This window comes from Scyliorhinus torazame, chromosome 10 (assembly GCF_047496885.1).
Source record: "Scyliorhinus torazame isolate Kashiwa2021f chromosome 10, sScyTor2.1, whole genome shotgun sequence".
In the NCBI taxonomy this organism is placed as follows: domain Eukaryota; kingdom Metazoa; phylum Chordata; class Chondrichthyes; order Carcharhiniformes; family Scyliorhinidae; genus Scyliorhinus; species Scyliorhinus torazame.
In genome coordinates this window covers 60,909,826-60,922,145 of record NC_092716.1, presented here as the reverse complement: position 1 = coordinate 60,922,145, position 12,320 = coordinate 60,909,826, and positions in this window count along the sequence as shown.

Here is a 12,320-nt window from a genome sequence, read left to right as displayed (position 1 = left end):
CCTTAAATGTCCCTATCGTCCCTGCTTCCACCACCTCCTCCGGTAGCGAGTTCCAGGCACCCACTACCCTCTGCGTAAAAAACTTGCCTCGTACATCTACTCTAAACCTTGCCCCTCTCACCTTAAACCTATGCCCCCTAGTAATTGACCCCTCTATCCTGGGGAAAAGCCTCTGACTATCCACTCTGCCTATGCCCCTCATAATTTTGTAGACCTCTATCAGGTCTCCCCTCAACCTCCTTCGTTCCAGTGAGAACAAACCGAGTTTATTCAATCGCTCCTCATAGCTTATGCCCTCCATACCAGGCAACATTCTGGTAAATCTCTTCTGCACCCTCTCTAAAGCCTCCACATCCTTCTGGTAGTGTGGCGACCAGAATTGAACACTATACTCCAAGTGTGGCCTAACTAAGGTTCTATACAGCTGCAACATGACTTGCCAATTCTTATACTCAATGCACCGGCCAATGAAGGCAAGCATGCCGTATGCCTTCTTGACTACCTTCTCCACCTGTGTTGCCCCTTTCAATGACCTGTGGACCTGTACTCCTAGATCTCTTTGACTTTCAATACTCTTGAGGGTTCTACCATTCACTGTATATTCCCTACCTGCATTAGACCTTCCAAAATGCATTACCTCACATTTGTCCGGATTTGGCAGGAAGGATCAAGGAAAACCCAAAAGCTTTCTATAGGTATGTCAGGAATAGGCGAATGACTAGGGAAAGAGTAGGACCAGTCAAGGACAGGGATGGGAAATTGTGTGTGGAGTCTGAAGAGATAGGCGAGATACTAAATGAATATTTTTTGTCAGTATTCACTCAGGAAAAAGATAATGTTGTGGAGGAGAATGCTGAGCCCCAGGCTAATAGAATAGATGGCATTGAGGTACGTAGGGAAGAGGTGTTGGCAATTCTGGACAGGCTGAAAATAGATAGGTCCCCGGGACCTGATGGGATTTATCCTAGGATTCTCTGGGAGGTCAGGGAAGAGATTGCTGGACCTTTGGCTTTGATTTTTATGTCATCATTGGCTACAGGAATAGTGCCAGAGGACTGGAGGACAGCAAATGTGGTCCCTTTGTTCAAAAAGGGGAGCAGAAACAACCCCGGCAACTATAGACCGGTGAGCCTCACGTCTGTAGTGGGTAAAGTCTTGGAGGGGATTATAAGAGACAAGAATTATAATCATCTAGATAGGAATAATATGATCAGGGATAGTCAGCATGACTTTGTGAAGGGTAGGTCATGCCTCACAAACCTTATTGAGTTCTTTGAGAAGGTGACTGAACAGGTAGATGAGGGTAGAGCAGTTGATGTGGTGTATATGGATTTCAGCAAAGCGTTTGATAAGGTTCCCCACGGTAGGCTATTGCAGAAAATACGGAGGCTGGGGATTGAGGGTGATTTAGAGATGTGGATCAGAAATTGGCTAGCTGAAAGAAGACAGAGGGTGGTGGTTGATGGGAAATGTTCAGAATGGAGTACAGTCACAAGTGGAGTACCACAAGGATCTGTTCTGGGGCCGTTGCTGTTTGTCATTTTTATCAATGACCTAGAGGAAGGCGCAGAAGGGTGGGTGAGTAAATTTGCAGACGATACTAAAGTCGGTGGTGTTGTCAATAGTGTGGAAGGATGTAGCAGGTTACAGAGGGATATAGATAAGCTGCAGAGCTGGGCTGAGAGGTGGCAAATGGAGTTTAATGTAGAGAAGTGTGAGGTGATTCACTTTGGAAGGAATAACAGGAATGTGGAATATTTGGCTAATGGTAAAGTTCTTGAAAGTGTGGATGAGCAGAGGGATCTAGGTGTCCATGTACATAGATCCCTGAAAGTTGCCACCCAGGTTGAAAGGGTTGTGAAGAAGGCCTATGGAGTGTTGGCCTTTATTGGTAGAGGGATTGAGTTCCGGAGTCGGGAGGTCATGTTGCAGCTGTACAGAACTCTGGTACGGCCGCATTTGGAGTATTGCGTACAGTTCTGGTCACCGCATTATAGGAAGGACGTGGAGGCTTTGGAGGGGGTGCAGAGGAGATTTACCAGGATGTTGCCTGGTATGGAGGGAAAATCTTATGAGGAAAGGCTGATGGACTTGAGGTTGTTTTCGTTGGAGAGAAGAAGGTCAAGAGGAGACTTAATAGAGGCATATAAAATGATCAGGGGGTTGGATAGGGTGGACAGTGAGAGCCTTCTCCCGCGGATGGAAATGGCTGGCACGAGGGGACATAACTTTAAACTGAGGGGTAATAGATATAGGACAGAGGTCAGAGGTAGGTTCTTTACGCAAAGAGTAGTGAGGCCGTGGAATGCCCTACCTGCTACAGTAGTGAACTCGCCAACATTGAGGGCATTTAAAAGTTTATTGGATAAACATATGGATGATAATGGCATAGTGTAGGTTAGATGGCTTTTGTTTCGGTGCAAATCGTGGGCCGAAGGGCCTGTACTGCGCAGTATTGTTCTATGTTCTATGTTCTAACCCCCTGATCATTTTGTATGCCTCTATTAAGTTTCCTCTTAACCTTCTTCTCTCCATTAAATCGTTTCCGTTAAATCGCACCCCATAACTATCGCATCACGAGGACTGCGTTTTTCCACTTCTGTAGCATCACCCAACCCCACCTCTGCCTCAGCTCATTTGCTTCTGAAACCCACACCTGTACATTCCTTATCTTTAGACCTGACTATTTCAACCCACGTCTGCCAGGCATGCCACTTTCTACCCTCCGTTAACTTGAGATCATCCAAAACTCTACTTCCATGTATTTATGTGCACCCATTCACCATCACCCTCTGCTCATTGACTCCCTGTCAATCAACAACTGAATGTTAAAAATGTCATCCTTGTTATCAAGCCCTTCCATGGTCATTATATATCTGTCACCTCCAGCCCCACAACCCTCTGAAATATCTTTGCTCATCTAATTCTGGCGTCTGCGGCATCCCTGATTTTAATTGCTCCACCACTGGTGTTAGTGCCTTCAGCTGCCTAATCCAGTGTTCTTCAAACTTTTTTTCCGGGGACCCATTTTTACCAACCGGCCAACATTCGGGACGCAACCAGGCCGACCGTCGCGACCCACGCCGGCCGACTCCGCGACCCACGCCGGCCGACGTGCGCGACCCACGCCGGCCGACCTGCGCGACCCACCATTTTCTCTTACCTTGTTTGCTGCTGACAAAAATGGAGGAAATGGTTTTGGGTCCCTCTGGCCCTCGTTCCTCCAATGGAACCTGTTGGATGAAGGTGAAGCCTTCTGGTGTCGGAAAGTTTGGACTCTCCATCTGTCCAAAGTTCTGAACTTTTTTCCTGTAAAGTTTTATCAAATAAAACCCCCCCCGAACTTGTAAAAAAATAAAAATAACATAAAATTAGTAAAATAAATGAAAAAAATGAATAAACCCCCCCCCAAACTTGTAAAAAAAATAAAATGAATAAAAGAAATGAAAAAAATAAAAATTAAATGAATAAAATAAATGAATAAATGAATAAAAACCAATACAGAACTTGTAAAATAAAATGCTTCAACTGTTTAAAAAAATAGCGGCCGCACTGCGCGCATGTGCAATGCGGGCAAATTTTTTTTTTAACATGTTCGCGGCGCTTGCAGCCGGCGTTATGAAAAGCCGGCTGCTGCGCGGGGATTTGCACGATCGGGAGCTCCGCGGACAACGGTTTTGCGACCCTCCCCACACCCGCCCACGACCCACCCGCGAGTTGCGTCCCTGACTTTGAAGAACACTGGCTTAATCCTTGCATCTTGGAATTCCCCTGGCTAAGTCTCTCAGCCTCTCTGGGCTGGATTCTCCCAAAATGGGACGATGTCCCCACCCCGGCGTAAAAACGCTGGAGCTTTACTCTGGAGATTCCTGCAAAAAAAGATCAGCTAATAGCAGGGACCCGGAGTAATTCACACAGCTTAAGCTGCAGATACGGGCCCCTGCACTTCCAGTTTTGAGTCTGCTCATGCGCATGGCGGCGGCCTCCAGCGACCCCGCCGTGTGCCATGGCGGACTCGGACTACGGAGGCAGGCATAAAAATTATACCTCACCCCCGATCGGCCGCGCGCCCGAGGATCTGACCGCACAGATGTTAACCCCGGCCGCCTATAAGGCCCCTCCCGATTTCCGATCCCCCCCCCCGCCCCCCACCAGGGCGACCGCGGACTGAGTCTGCAGCCACCACGCCAGCATCCCGACCGGCAATAGGAGGTTAGTTCCACGCCGTCGGGAACTCGACCGGTCGGGAGAGGAGGATCGCTGGGCTGGCCTCTGTCAATGGGCCCCCAGCGCGATCCGGGATCATGCCGATTCTCGGGTCCCGGAGAATTGGCGGACCAGCAGCGGGCCCGATTTCGGCGTGAAAGTGGATTCTCTGCTCTAATATTGCGTTATGTGACTTGGTATAAGATTTTGCTTATTAACACCACTGTGATGCACCACGAGGTATTTTATCATGTTGAGCGAGCTATATAAATATCAGTATTGTTGTCATGAACAGACTCAATCACATCATACTGCATCACCCACTGCTACAATGGCATGTGCCATTGCAGAAATAGCCTTGGTAAGGGAATCAGTTATCGAGAGGTAAAAAGGTAGGCTATCAGAGACAAAATCACAGGAATGATTACAGAACAGTCGAATGCTCTAGACATGACTATTGTCAGGAACCACAGGTTTCTACAGAAAATCAAGTTAAATGTGATGAATGTGATCCATCAATGTATGAACATTTTTTGAACTTTGCACCATTTTCATCCATTAAACCTTAAAGCTGAAAAATGATGTAGACCGTGAATTGGGCCGGGTGAGATCAATGCCTTACTTCCTGGTACATATTTTCATGTTGTGAAGCTTTGCCTCAGAGCTACAAAACTGTAAAATCTATCTCATATCCTATTTAAAAGCAGAAGTGGATATTTTTCTCCAAACAAATCTATCGTCAGAGAATTATTAACTTAGTTTCTCTGGGCTTTTGCAGAAATTGCATTAAATGTTTACTGCATACTATCTATTAAAATTAAATTAATAATATACGTTTTATACTGCATCATTACTGCAAAATGTCCTAAAGCACTTCTGAAACAATGAATTATTCATCTTAGTGTGCAGTGACTGTTATGAAGACAAACTATATTCAGCCTGTTAATGGTGACCGGACTATTTTGGAAAAATATTGAGTTACATTAGAATGGTTGATCATAGAATGTGTATGTTTAAATGTATATGTTTAAAATTACTTTAACATTAATTAAACAAAAAAATTGTTTCTTACACAGTAAAATTTCAACTCTTGTTGCTTAAATAAACCAAAAGCCCCAAAAATGGAGAACCATTGCTGATTGTTTTAATTATTCAGCAGGATGTGTGTGCACCAATTTATGTCAACAGGATAATTTTTTTTAAAATTCCAATCAAGGGGCAATTTAGCCTGGCCAATCCACCTACCCTGCACATCATCTTTGGGTTGTGGGGGTGAGACCCACCCAGACACAGGGAGAATGTGTAAACTCCACACGGGCAGTGACCCGGGGCCAGGATCGAACCCGGGTCCTTGGCGCCGTGAGTCAACAGGATAATTAAAGGTAGGAATGTTTTGACCTGGCTACTGTACAAAGATCTTGGGCAGAGCTGCCAGACTGAGCCTGTGCCAGATGGTGAGAAAACCAACAAGAGGGAAAAATGTACTTGACCTCGCCTTCACCAATCTACCTGCTGCATATGTGTTTGTCCATGACGGTATTGGTCACTGCACAGTCCTTGTGGAGACAAAGTCCCACCATCACACTAAGGTCACATTTCATTGTATTGTGCCACACAACCACCACGCTAAATGGGATAGATTGAGAACAGGCCCAGCAGCTCAGAACTGGGCATACGTGAAGCATGGTGGCCCATCAACATCAGAATTGTGTTGACCACAATCTGTAACCTCATGGTCTGGTATATTCATCACTCTATCACTATTGTAGTATCCTGGAACATTGGCGACCACCAGTAGATCAAATAATAAACAGTTTGTTAAGGTAAGTAACTATTTACAGAGAGTGAGAGTGAGATAAGGGTTACCGTGCTCCATGACGCCAGACTCCAACCTGGCAAGGAAAAGCTGCTCTCAGCCCCAGGATTCGTGCACTCCGACCTGGTTAGCCGACAGGTCAAATGAACCTCCGGGAACTCGCCCCCTAAAGGGACACACTACCACAAGCCAGGAGATCAACCCTGGTTCAATGAGGAGTGTAGATAAGCATGCCAAGAGCAGCAGTAGGCATACTTAAAAGTGAAGTGCCACCCTGGTGACGTTACAACACAGGACTACACGCATGCTAAATAGTAGAAGCAGTATGTGACAAACAGAGCTAAACAATCCCATAACCAATGGACAGATCAAAGCTCTGCTGCACTACCATATCCAGTTGTAGACAATTAAACAACTAACCCGGGGAAGTGTCTCTACAAACATCTCCATCCTCAATGATGGTAGAGCCTGGCACATTAGTGTGAAAGACAAGCTAAAGAACTTGCACTCATTTTCAGCTAAAAGCTTCGACTGAACAATCTATCTCAGCGTCCTCCCGAGGTCCCTGACATCACAGATTCCAGTCATCAGCCAATTTGATTCACACTACATGATATTAAGAAATGGCAGAACACATTGGATATTGCAAAGGCTATGGGCCCTAAACAACATCCTGGCTGTAGTACTGAATACCTGTGCTCCAGAAGTAGCTGTGACCTAGCCCAGCTGGTCCAGCCCAACTACAACAGGGGCTGGTTTAGCACAGTGGGCTAAACAGCTGGCTTGTAATGCAGAACAAGGCCAGCAGCGCGGGTTCAATTCCCATACCGGCTCCCCGAACAGGTGCCAGAATGTGGCGACCAGGGGCTTTTCACAGTAACTTCATTGAAACCTACTTGTGACAATAAGCGATTATTATTATTATTATACAACACAGGCATCTACCCAACAATGTGGACAATTGCCCAAGGATATCCTGCCTACTGAAAGCAGGACAAATCCAATCCAGCCAATTACTGCCCCATCAGTTCACTCACAATCAGCATCAAAATGATAGAAGGTGTCATTGACAGTGCTGTCAAGTAACATTTGTTCAGCAATAACCTGTTCAGTGATGCTCAATTTGAGTCCCAGCAGAGCTCCAGACCTCATTACAACCTTGGACCAAATATTGACAAAAGTGCTGAATTCAAGGGGTGAGTGAAAGTAACTGTCCTTGACATTAAGGCAGCATTTAACTTAGGGTGGTACCAAGGACTCCTAGCAAAATTGAAGTCAATGGGAATCAGGGGGAAAGCCTACTACTTGTTGGAGCTGTACCTAGCACAAAGGAAGATGGTCGTGGTTGTGGGAGGCCAATCATCTCTGCTTCAGGTCATTGCCGCAGAAGTTCCTCAGGTAGTGTCCTCGGTGCAACCACCTTCAGATGCTTCATTCTGTCCAATCGCTGATGAGTACATAGGGTCCAGTGCCATTGGAACTCCTCAGATACTGATGCAGCCCATGCAGCAAGATTTGGATAACACTCAAGTTTGAGCTTATAAGTGGCAGTAACATTTGCACTATATAAGTGCCAGGCAGTGATCATCTCCAACAAGAGACAATCTAACCATCTCCTCTTGACATTCAGTGGCATTGCTGATTCCTCCACCATCAACATTCTGGGAGTTACTATGGACCAGAAACTTAACTGGACCACCCATATAAATACTGTGGCTATAAGAGCAGGTCAGAAGCAGGGAATTCTGTGATGAGTAAGCCAATGCCTCACTCTCAAAGCCTGTCCATCATCTACAAGGCATAAGTCTGGAATGTGATGGAATACTTTGTCCACTTGCCTGGGTGAGTGCAGTGCCAATTTCATACAAAAAGCTCCACACCATCCAGAACAAAGCAGCCCGCTTGATCGGCACCCCATCCATCACCTAAAATATTCATTCCCATGACCATCTGTACACAGTGGGGACAGTGTGTACCACATACAAGATGCTACCACTTAGAAAAACAAGGGCAGCAGATGCATGGGAATACCTCCACCTGCAAGTTCCATTCTAGGTCACATACTCTCCTAACCTGGAACTTTATCATGGTTCCTTCACCATGTCAAAATCTTAGAACATACTTCCTAAAAGCACCATTGGTCCTCCTACACTATATGGCTGTAGGGTTCAAGAAAGTGACTCACCACACATTCTCGAGGGCAATTAGGGATGGGCAACATTGCTCGCAATTCTCACATTCCATGAATGCATGAAGAATTTTTTTTTAAAGTTGTGTGTGGTTAAGAAAAACATGCATTGTGTCAGCTGCCCAGGATGGTGGGATTACTCTATGAAAAGAGATTGGGTGGGGAAACTGGGCCTGTATTTTCTCAAGTTTTGAAGAATGAGTGGTGATCTCATTGAAACCTACAAAATACTTAAAGGGCCAGTCCGGGTAGTTGCTGGTAAGATGTATCCCCTAGTTGGGGAGTTTCGAACCAAGGCACATAAATTCAAAATAAGGGGGAAGCCACTTAGGAACCAAAATGAGGATTGTGAATCTTTGGAATTTTCTACCCTGAGGGCTATGGAAACTCAGTCATTGAGTATGTTTGAAGCAGAAATTGGCAGATTTCCTAAAGTCAATGATGTCAAGGGAAATGGGGTAGTGTGGGAAAAAGCCATTGAAGTGGATGATCAACCATGATCGTATTGAATGGTGGAGCAGGTTCGATGGGCTAACTGGCCTACTTCTACACCTATGTTCCTATGTTAACTCTTAAGTAATGATTTTTGTCTTGTGTTTCATCCGTTTATCTTAGTGGGTTGGGATGGAAAATTGGATGGGACCTATCCCATTGGGTCCCTTGATTTGTGGTTTCTAGTGAGCTTCAAGCATTATCAAATATAGAAGCAATAATGTGTAACACTTTCTGTCATCACCATTTGAGGAACATCGGACATTGATAACACTAGCATATTACAGGTATCCTATTATGTAATGCAAATGAATGACCCGCTTTCTCCATGTTTAAACAGAAGTCTTTTGTTTTAACTACAGTATATGGATGACCTTGATAAGCGTTATAGCAACACAAAAGCAAAATGCACATAACTGTCTCTGAAGAACACTGAAAAATTGCAAGCACTAAATGAAAACAACAAATCTCCCCAAAGGGTCGTCTACATTTTTGGAAGTTTAATGAACTGGGACAAAACAGACAATGGCAATTAATTGCAACCACTGTGTTGCTGCTTACCAGTACCAGCTGTCAGAACTCTTAATGTATGATTCTCAAACCTTACACAAAGATTCTCCCCATCAAACTGTACTGCAGCCAATATAAATGTTAATTTTTGAATACAAATGTAACCTGGTTAAAAATTATGCACTATTCTAAGAATAACGCAGCTACATAAATGTCATCATGGTTAATGTTGGAATAAGATGCTTATTTTTCTTGTCCTCAGCAGATCAATGAAGCTTAGCAAGGTGTTGCTAAAACAAAACATCATCACTTTGAAGTTACACATGCATGTCGAGCATTCTGTATATTGTAGTTTTACCATCATGCACACCTATACCTTGCAATCTAAGTGCACAAGATACACTACCTGCTCTTTCATCTGTTCCTTTCAAATGTCCAGGGCCCTAAATGCAATTTACTTATACTTTCAATGGGGTCCATGGGGTCTACCATTTACCTCATTTATGCCTTGTGGGTGCTTTCCCTTTGGCAAATTTTGCATCCTTCACTCCTCCACCTCATCCTGCTATAATTATCCCCTTAATCGTCTTTTTGTCTTTGTACTTCCATTAAATTTTTTTAAAAATGTTTTTATTCTCCATTTTCACATTTTCCTTCAAAATTTACACCCCACCTACAAACAGTAAACGGTAACAAATACAAAATCAATCCCCTTAACAATACCAACGATCCCATCCTCCCACCACCCCAAACAACGGCCTACCTGTCAATATATGCATCCAGTAAAACAAACCCTCCCACGGTGGCAACAAAAAAACAAAGGAGAAAAAGAAAAAGGAGTCCGGGACCGCCCATGGTCACCATTGACCTATAGAGTCCACTCCACCCCCTTACACTGAACATCCTCCAACCTCTGAAAGAGTACCATACATGATACCCAAGAGTTGTACCCCCCCACCCCCCACCCTCTCCAACTCCTCCCCTCCACTGCCTCTTGTAAAACTTCTCCCCCCAACCTTCCACCCCGGCTAGACCACTCGGACCCTGTTCTGCCAGGCTCCGATGGCCGCAGCCCCTCCCCCCACCTCACTCCCGTTCACTGCCGGCTTAAACCGGCCAGCGTGGAGGCCCCGCCCGGGTTCCTTTCCCCCTTGCCCGGCCCTAGGAAAGCCCAGAAATCCCCTATTAGCACACAAACCCCGCAAATCCACCTACACCCCAAAGAGCCCTCATTTCGAGTGAAAGTCCCATCATTTCCCTTGTCCAAATATATCCAACATTGGCTCCTTTAGCCCATACACCCGCACGCAGTGAAACAAAAAAGAAGAAAATACAGTCATGAGGTTACATCGGCACATGGCCATTTCTCAATTTCTCAGTTCTGCCACAGTCCTTCTGCCTTCGCAAACTCCTCCGCTGCTTCCGCCGTTCCAAAATAAAAGTCCCTGAGCTTGTAAGTCACCCTCAGCTTCGCTGGATATACAATGCCGCACTGCACCTTGCTAATGTACAGTGCCCTCTTCACCCGGTTGAAGGCAGCCCGCCTCCTCGCCTGGTATACATGTACACCAGCTCCAGCTCACTTAACCACACGCTTCTGTTTGGGTCATTTAATAATTCCTGTCCTCCTCCACTCACTTTCACAGTTCTTACCCTTTTTGTCTGTCTTCTTTAAACTACCTGTTATAACCCCAATGGAGGTCCCAGGATCAGGAACATACGGTTTCCCATGACCTCCCCGAAATACGTTAAGGGGACAGGGCTTCCCCTTAACAAGGCGAGTTCCAACTTGTATACAAACCCTGGCCTGGTGCGGGTCGGGGAAGGAGACCCTTAATGTCTACTTATCATCTATGCATTCTGCTTACTGGGGATTCAACACTGGTGATGAGGATGGGATGGGGCCACAGTCGACACAGGTTGCTGCGTGCTCAGTCTAGGCTTCGGGAGGCCCCACTACTAACCGACAAAATGCCGCATATTGGAACCTGGAATCTTTTAACACAGGCACTGACGATTGGGGGTAATACATAGAACGCATGATTTTTTTTTCAAATGAATATGAGTACTGGCGATACGAGACAAACTGCACATCTTGTTGTTTTGTGGGGTTGAGACCCATGCAGACCCGGGGAGAATGTGCAAACTCCACACGGACAGTGACCCGGGGCTGGGATCGAACCTGGGTCCGTGGCGTTGTGAGGCAGCAGTGCTAACCACTGAGCCACTGATTCATCATCTTTAACCAAGCAATAACTTGATAGTAAAACCAGAACATGCTGGAAAACTGTGAGCTGAAACATTAGCTCAGTTTATCTCTCCACCTATGCCACCTGACCTGCTGAGTATTTCCAGCACTTTCTCCTTTTACTTCATATTTGAGCATCCAGAGTAGTTTGCATCTTTTTCTTTTGCGCATGCTTTAGTTTACCCTCCCACTTTTTGTAATCCTTTTTAAATGACATCTACAATATCTTGTCTGTCTGATGAAGGATTTAAACCTGAATCCTTAAACTTGTTCCTTCCACAGCCAATATTTTCTGTTTCTTATAGTTCTGATGCAAGGTCACCTGAAACTCGCCCCACAGATGCCACCTGACCTGCTGAGGCACTCCAGCCATTGGTTTTCATTTTCTGTTCTAGTTGTATGTAATTTCAGCAAATGCAGATTTCTCTGTTGATTATGAACTCAAGATAATGAAGATTAATCACTGGAGGCAGTACCTGAGCAGGAATGCAGCACCTATACAGCAGTACTAAGTCGCGATAGTCCCAATGACCATGGCCTGCTTTCGGGGGGAGAACTGGCTGGTGGTGATTTAACCTGCGGATCACACTCCTCAGGCAAGGCACAAGGTTGAGAAGGTTCATGAATAACCTTAGCGGGTACGGAAATTGAATCCGCGCTGTTGGCCTCGCTCAGATGGGCATGATAGCACAGTGGTTAGTACTGATGCTTCACAGCGTTAGGGACCTGGGTTCGATTCCTGGCTTGCGTTACTGTGTGGAGTCTGCATGTTCTCTGTGTCTGTGTGGGTTTCCTCCGGGTGCTCCGGTTTCCTCCCACAAGTCCCGAAAGATGTACTTATTAGGTGAATAGGGCATTCT